Raw genomic sequence first — 9,194 nt, forward strand, 5'->3', positions numbered from 1 at the left:
TTTTTTTACTTCAACAATTGATGTTATCAGAAGTCTCCAAATCGACTTTTTTTCAAAAGAGGAAAAACATTGACCCCTGACCTCTCTCATGATACCATGCTGCACACATTTTTAATTTGGTTGGTTGAACTTGCTCAAGATATTGCATATCATACTTGGAGTGCTACATGCATAGAAGGCCTTTTTGAAATTAGTTTACCATGGTATAGCATATTGTTGTCAGGTTCTTTTTTTTATCTACTTTTGTTATCAACCACAGATTAATGAGGAATATTTCCACATAAAATTTCATCGGACAATTTTTCTGCATATAAAACCCAGAAATAATGTTTTTGAGGTCACATCCATTATGCAGCAGCTGCAATCTGATCAGTTGCCAAATATCACTAATTTGGTGGTTTCTTTGTGTTTCTGCCACTATATCTCAACACAGCCTGGGGGTTCTTCCATGATATTGGTACCAAAATGATCAAATGCCGCTGAAGATTCATTGTGTACCTTGAATGACTACAATACCCCCAAATGTAGCAGCCACACTGTGATCAGTTGCAAAATATCACTAATTTGGTAGTTGCTTGGTGTTTCTGCCACTATATCTCATCACAACATGGGAGTTCTTCCATGATATTGGTACCAAAATGATCACATGCCCTCAAAAATTCATTGAGTACCTTGTTTGACCACAAAACCCCCAAATGTGGCAGCTACAATGTGATCAGTTGCCAAATATCACTAATTTGGTAGTTTCTTGGTGTTTCTGCCACTTTATCTCCGTGCAGCGTGGGAGTCCTTTCATTGTATTGGTACCAAAATGATCAAAAGCCCTCAAAGATTCATTGAGGCCCTTGGGTGACCACAAAACCCCCGAATGTAGCAGCCACAATGTGATCAGTTGCCAAATATCACTAATTTGGTAGTTTCTTGGTGTTTCTGCCACCATATCTCAGCGCAGCATGGGAGTTCTTCCATGATATTGGTACCAAAATGATCAAACCCCCTCAAAGATTCATTGTGTACCTTGAATGACCACAATACCCCCAAATGTAGCAGCCACACTGTGATCAGTTGCAAAATATCACTAATTTGGTAGTTTCTTGGTGTTTCTGCCACTATATCTCAGCACAGCATGGGATTTCTTCCATGATATTGGTACGAAAATGATCACACGCCCTCAAACATTTATTGAGGCCCTTGGGTGACCACAAAACCCCCGAATGTAGCAGCCACAATGTGATCAGTTGCCAAATATCACTAATTTGGTGTTTCTGCCACTATATCTCAGCGCAGCATGGGAGTTAATCCATGATATTGGTAAAAAAATAATCACATGACCTTGAAGATTCATTGTGTACCTTGAATGACCACAATACCCCCAAATGTAGCAGCCACACTGTGATCAGTTGCAAAATATCACTAATTTGGTAGTTTCTTGGTGTTTCTGCCACTAAATCTCAGCACAGCGTGGGAGTTATTCCATGATATTGGTATCAAAATTATCACAAGCCCCTGAAGATTCATTGTGTACCTTGAATGACCACAAAAACCCCAAATGTAGCAGCTACAAAGTTATCCGTTGGCAAATATCACTAATTTGGTAGTTTCTTGGTGTTTCTGCCACTTTATCTCAGCGCAGCGTGGGAGTCCTTCCATTATATTGGTACCAAAATGATCAAACCCCCTCAAAGATTCATTGTGTACCTTGAATGACCACAAAACACCCAAATGTAGCAGCCACAATGTGATCAGTTGCCAAATATCACTAATTTGGTGTTTCTGCCACTATATCTCAGCGCAGCATGGAAGTTCTTCCGTGATATTGGTAACAAAATGATCACATGCATTTGAAGATTCATTGTTTACCTTGAATGACCACAAAACCCCCAAATGTAGCAGCAACACTGTGATCAGTTTCCAAATATCACTAATTTGGTAGTTTCTTGGTGTTTTGGCCACTATATCTCAGTCCAGCATGGGAGTTCTTCCATGATGTTGGTACCAAAATGATCAAATGCCCTCAAAAATTCATTGAGTATCTTCGATGACCACAAAACCCCCAAATGTAGCAGCCACCATGTGATCAGTTGCCAAATATCACTAATTTGGTAGTTTCTTGGTGTTTCTGCCAGTATATCTCAGCCCTGCGTGGGAGTTCCTCCATGATGTTGGTACCAAAATTATCACATGCCTCTGAAGATTTATTGTCTACCTTGAATGACCACAAAACCCCCAAATGTAGCAGCCACAATGTGATCAGTTGCCAAAAATCACTAATTTGGTAGTTACTCGATGTTTCTGCCACTATATCTCAGCACAGCGTGGGAGTTCTTCCATCATACTGGTACCAAAATGATCAAATGCCCTCAAAAATTCATTGAGTACCTTGGATGAACACAAAACCCCCAAATGTAGCAGCCACAATGTGATCAGTTGTGTCAGCCTGTATGTAACTAACCGTGTCTGAGAGGGTTGTTACTATCAAGATGATGGTGTAAGATGCCAAGGATGGGCCAATGGGTTCGTGGTAAGACCTTTAAATGGTTTCACTCTATCAGTAATCTTGACTGAGAGGCTTGCTCAATTAAGGCGCATCCAGATCAACACAGAGTGTTAATAGGCATCCAAGGAATAACTCAACTTGGGTTCGTGGTTTTACCTACAGAAAGGTAAGGGTAATCAAGAGTTGAGAGTATTCCTGAATTGAATGATGGGTGAGAATGAAAGCACTGTTTAACTATAGTATGGGTTAAACTTTGCTGTAATAATATTCTGAGGGATAAACAGTCCTGAGGGGCGTGTTTATATAGAGGGGAAAGAGCAGGAAGGAATATGAGGTGCTTGGAGGCGCTTCAGGACCAGGGGGGAACTGGAAGCGCTCAAGGGAAGCAGATCCTCATGAGGATCAACATTGGAAATGATCAGGGCAGTGTAATGATCAGTACTGATCCTGGATCAGTAGCAGTGCACACTAGCTGATCATAACCAATCATTGATTCCATTCAGTGCTCTTTGAATTGGATTACATCATGTATTGTTTATGTAATTATATCATAACCAATATATTATGTAAATGGGGACTGCGGCGTAACAAGGGATAAATGAGTGATACCTGTCTTGGGGTATTTCACGTGTACAGTAATATTATAATGTATTGTAATCTTACTGTTGCACGTAACTTAACTCTCATAACAACAGTACATTATGGTAACTGTATTTAACTATGGTTATCTGTAATGTAATGTATAACAGGAGTACATTCTTAAGCTTGTATCAAATGATATACATATGTAATAAAGGTGTAAAAGGAATGTACTATATGTAATGTGAACAATTGCAGGTACTTGGTACGTGTAAGGTACTGTGACACGTACTCTGTGGCTGACACTTCCTCCCTCCAAAATTTATCAGCTCTGTATTGTCTGAGGACTTTTTCAGAGTCTGGAATTTGGTCAGTAGTGAGCCATTCATCGTCTTTAGAACCACTATATCTAACTAGATATTGTTTAATGTCCACATTGTTTTTTCTGATTTTTCTGTGTTGTAAAACCTTCTTTATTTTCACAACTTCTTTCTCCAGTCTTGGAATTACAACTTTAATGTTGTCTTTCCTTAAAGGGAAATTTTCATTGTTACTAGGCACGTAAGGTTTGATTAAACTAACAGGAAAAGTAGGATGTTTTCTTTCTAATTCACCTGTCAGTATGACTTCAACAGCATTCTTTCTGTGTAAGGCTTTAATAACAAATGGTCCTACAAATGAGTCTCTCAATTTCTTAGGGCCAGTGAGGTTGGTAAAGTTAAATGTAGAAATAAGAACTCCTTCTCCAACTTTAAACTGATGAGGTTTATGAGTCTTGTCCCATCTAGTTTTGTTGTATTCAAAGGATTTTTTAATGCATTCTGCTGCGTAGTTAGCTGTCTTAGTCATCATTTGATGGAAGTCTGCTGCATTAGGATGTATTGTTACAGATTTAGATAAAACTAAGTATTTGGGGAACCATGGAATCCATCCTCTTTCTAATTCAAAAGGAGTAATATTGGTAGAGCTATGTTTGCTGGAATTGTAGGCAAACTTAAGGGCTGGTAAGAGTGAGCACCAATCATGAGTATAATTATCTTTGTCCTTAAATTCCAATCCATAGGCACAATATCTTCTGATCATGTCTTCAAGAGTTTGAATCATCCTTTCAGCTAATCCATCAGTCTGTGGGTGATAAGCTGTGGAGAACTTTAATTGTGTACCACATAGATCATAAAGTCCTCTCCAGAATTCTGACGTAAATTTAGGATCTCTGTCTGTAATAATGTATCTTGGGCATCCTACATCAGCAATTATCTTTTGCCAAAACAACATAGCTATATCAAAGGCTGTATTCTCTTTATGACATGGAAGGAATTTGGTTCTTTTGGAAAATCTGTCTACTACTACTAGTACTGAATTATAGTTATCTTGTCCTGCAGGAGGTAATCCTGTAACAAAATCCATATTAATGACAGACCATCTTTCATTAGGTTCTTCAATTTCCTGTAATAGTCCATATCTCTTTCCTGTAGCTTTGTTGGCTTTTTGGCATCTTTCACAAGATTCACAGTAGTCCTTGGTTTCATTCTTAAAGTTTGGCCACCATGCAATGTGCTTTACTCTCTCTGTAGTGCGCTCTACGGAGAAATGCCCAGCAGTGATATTATCATGGCATTCTCTAAGAAATAAATTGATATGTTCTCTTTGCACCAGTACTACCACACTAGTATGTTTGGATCTATGGTAAAGTAATCCATCAAGAAGGGAAAATCTGTCTTCTTTAAAAGCTGTAGCCCAGGGTTCTTCTAATGAGTTAATTAAATCCATATTCTTATACTTACTCTGTAGTATTTCGTTGATGGTAGAAGTATTCTTATTGGTATCATAGGATTTTCTGATTTCATCCCAGAATTCTTCTTCCATTTCACATACATGTAAACCAAGGATATCATAATTTTCTGAAGGAGCATCATATGCAGGATTATCTTCATCATTCTCCAGGGGAAATAAAGCCATGATTTTTGCAGCAACTTCTCCGTCCCATGCTGGGTTCTCTGGTAAATTTTCCAGAGACCATCTGCTAAGACCATCCGCATTTTTATGGACATTTCCAGCTCTGTGGATAATAGTCATGCTTCCTCTCCAGATCTGAATAGCAATTTGCCATCTAAGCATATGTCTATTGGGGGTTTTCATACCCAAGAGACTTTTAAGGGCTATACAATCAGTAATGACTTCAAAGTCACATCCATCCAAGTAGTAATACAATTTTTCAAGTGCCCATACTAGACAAAGACATTCTAGCTGGCTGGCTCCATATCTTTTTTCACTGTCTTTCAAGGTGCGTGAGATGTAGCATATGACTCCTTCTCTGGGGACTTCAAAATCCTGTATCTGATGTAATGCAGCGCCTAAACCTTCCATGCTGGCATCTACATATAATCTGTAAGGTTTATGGGGATCAGGCATGAACAGTATTGGTGCTGATGTAAGTTTTTCTCTCATTAAATTAAAAGCTTCCACTCTATTAGTTGTCATCTCAAAGGCAGTGTTGGGACTACTGAGTTGGTAAAGTGGGCCACTTATTTTTGCAAAATCCTTAATGTGTTGTCTATAGTAACTTGCAAAACCTAAGAATGACTGTACTTCCTTCAGGTTAGTTGGCATAGGTTTGAGCAAAACAGCTGCTGCTTTATTCATGTCTATAGCTATACTGAGTCCTGATACTATATGTCCTAGAGCTTTAAGTTCCTGAAATCCAAATTGGCATTTACTCATTGATATTTTCATGTTCATTTTAATTACTCTTTCTAAGACTATGGTCAACTTCTTGAGGTGTTCTTCCCAGTCTTGGCTGAATATGATAATGTCATCAATGTAAATTATAAGCCATCCCTCACGTAATTCTCTGTGGAATTCAGTATCCATCATTCTCTGGAAGTGAGATGGTGCATTTTTAATTCCAAAGGGCATTCTGAGATATTCATAAATACCCATATGTAATATGATGCGCAACAAATGTCTACTGTCTTTATGAATTACATTTTGGTGAAATCCTTTTAGTACATCCATGCAGGTAATAAATTTTGCATTCTTGAGTTGCGTGATTGCTTCACTAATCTTGGGCATAGGATACCTATCAGGAATAGTGTAGGTATTGAGGGCTCTAAGATCACCAACCATCCTGGACTTATCATTATGCCACGCAATGATTACAGGTGTTGTAACTTCCACATTCTCATTTGCGCCAACCTTGCGCAGAACTTTCATTCTAACTAATTCATTTACATGTTGTTGCAAGGCTTCTCTGCTTCTAGGGGATGCTGGGTAGGAGGCTTTTCTCAAAGCTGGTGGATAAGGTCTGGAAGTATTAAGATTGATTCTTACTTCATGTCCTTTAATACATCCAAAGGGTTCATCAGCTGTAGCAAAGGCCAATTTATGTTTATGCAGTAATGAGACTAATTTGTCTGTTTGTTCTGGTGTCATATCTGGTGAAATTCTGGCGTCAGATATGGTGTTAGAGAATTTTGAGGCTTCCACAGCATTACATTCTAGTTGCTCTAATGTAAATTTTTCCGTAATTCCTAGTTCAAATTTAGTCAAGAGATCTCCATTAATGGTAAAGTATCTGCCATTACTGTTAATGACGTCAATACCATAATTAATAATGTAATCATTACCAAAGATAATGTATTACATCTTGAAATCTGCCATTACTACTAGCTCAACTGTAATTTTTACACTAGATCTTGTGGGAGGGAAAATAATATCTAGAGTAATGATACCTAGTGGGGAAAATTTGCTATTGCAGCTGTAGAATTTCTCCTTCTTGACTGGGGATAGCTTGGTCTTCCAGTCAGGCATAATAGTGTCTAATAATTTGGGGCTAATTATTGAACAGAATGCTCCGCCATCAATGAGAAATTTGAGTTTATACTTGTTACATAGTATATTAGTAGTGTTGGTTCCTCCTGTAGTGTGCATATTACCTACTTGTTCAGGTTTAACTACTGGTAATTTCCTAATATTATGTGGGGCTTTATCCTCTGGGATCTTGGAAATATTACATATAAGCTTTTTTGCTTTACATGTAATGGCGTGATTTGAATTGCTTGCTGATTCATCATCTGAGTCATCAGAATCACTAGGAAAGGATTCTCCTGAGGAAATGCTAATAGTGTCACATGGTAACTGGTTATCTTCACTCTGAATCACTGATATCTTCTTGCTGATCTTCTTGGGACATTTTGTAGACTTATGCCCAGTCTTACCACATTCATAGCATGTAATTTCTTTAGGAGCTGATGGTTCTTTGGTCTCAGGTTTCTTATCTTTGTAATTGTCTCTTCTGTTTGTTTTGCTTCTAGCTTTGTCTTTTTTACAATCATTCACTATACTTTCAAGTTGGTTAATGAATTCTGAAGTGTCATCATTAGTTCTGATAGCTAGGCGCATTTTGTACTCAGTTTCGGGGTCAAGTTGACACAGTAATTTATCATTGATAGATTAGTTATCCAAGTGTCTTTCCACAGCTTGTATCCTGTTCACTTGGCTGGTAACCCATTCAGAAGGTTCAGTCTCACCATACACATCAAATTTAGATCTTCTAAAGGCATCTCTGACTTTCCTTTTCCATTCAGGGGAGCTATATTTCTTAATGATTTCTGCTTTCCAGAAAGCCCAATCTTTTGGTCCTTGAACTTCTTTCTTTCTATTGTTGTACCATATGTTTGCTGGTCCTGTAAATAATGAATTAAGTTTGGAACAAATGATTTGATCTGGTGCATTTGTATCATCCTGTAAACTGTCAATCCATTCTATAAATTTGTAATGGTCATATTCTCCTTTGCCAGAAAATGTGGCCCATTCACTTATTTTGGGTAAATTGGCTAATACTAATTGATGGATGGCTTTGTCCTCTTCATTTGTTGGAAAATTAAATGGAGTAGAAGATGTTGTTCTTCTGTTGGGAGCTGGTAGTGGAATTTCTACATCACTATCATCTGAATCTGAATTTTCTGCTTTGTGAGGTGGGAAGTTCACATTAGGTGCTCTGTCAGATTTCACTCTTGTTGAACTGCTGCTGGCCTGCATATGAGGTGGAGTATCTTTATTCACGCTCTCTTTCACCTGGGGATTAGGTGATGAGTGTCCAATATTGTTAACAGAATTTATTACTTGTAAAATTATAGTTTCCAATTTATCTTGTTTTGATGCTGTGTCCGTGGTTTGCTTCTCAAACCTGTTCACTACATCTTCAAATGTGGTAAATTGTGATGGAATCATATCTTTAGTATCCTCCTGCAGGGTTCTGAAGCGTGATTCCAACAAATTCAATTTTTTTAATATTTCTTGGTTGGTATTTTCTTGATCTTCAACCAGTTTTTCAGTTCTAGCCAGGGATCTAGTAACTTGGGTACTCAATATTTCAAGAGCAGAGGGCGCTTCATCAAGCATCTTATCCATACTCTCCAATTTATTCAAGATGACAGTGAAGGCATCATCTTCTGAATTTACCTGCTCATCTACACGCTGTGTAACTTTGTGGCACAATTTCTTAAGATCTGAAGATAATTCTTTGTTACTTTGCGTAATTCTTTCTACAACAAAGTTAAGATTTTCTGTGTACACATGTAGAGCAGTTCTGAATGGAGTATCTGGATTGTTAACAACATTTGGAATATCTGGGGCATTTGACGTGTGTTCAGAACCAGAGTTACTATTACTACTAAAGAAATGGGAGCTATTTAAGGATCTAGGTCCATCTGACGCTCCTGGCGGGCTATTTTGCCTTGCTTCAGATGTTGATAAGTGCCTTGGAGGGATCTGCCCAGGCGTATCATTTCTTTGTAAATTTGACTGCGCCATTGTTGATTGCGCCCAGTATTCCGCGGGTGTCTGGAATTCACATTTCTCCCCCTGCGTGATTGGGGTCTTGAAGCTGGTCTGCGGCGCTAAGGGCTTCTTAATGGAGAGTGGTTTTGTCTGCGGGACGGCTGGTGAATTAGGAGAGATTCTGAGCTGATCTCCATTGGATTCCAATCCTTCGTCCTCTTCAAGGTGGTTGTTAAACCTTTGAGGTCTATCATCGCCTGGAAATCCGCCCAGCAATACTTGAGATGCGCTATTATTGCCGCGTGGCTGCTGCAGTTGCGCACGTCCTTGAGCCACG

Source organism: Puccinia triticina, chromosome 2A, assembly GCF_026914185.1.
Source record: "Puccinia triticina chromosome 2A, complete sequence".
NCBI lineage: Eukaryota > Fungi > Basidiomycota > Pucciniomycetes > Pucciniales > Pucciniaceae > Puccinia > Puccinia triticina.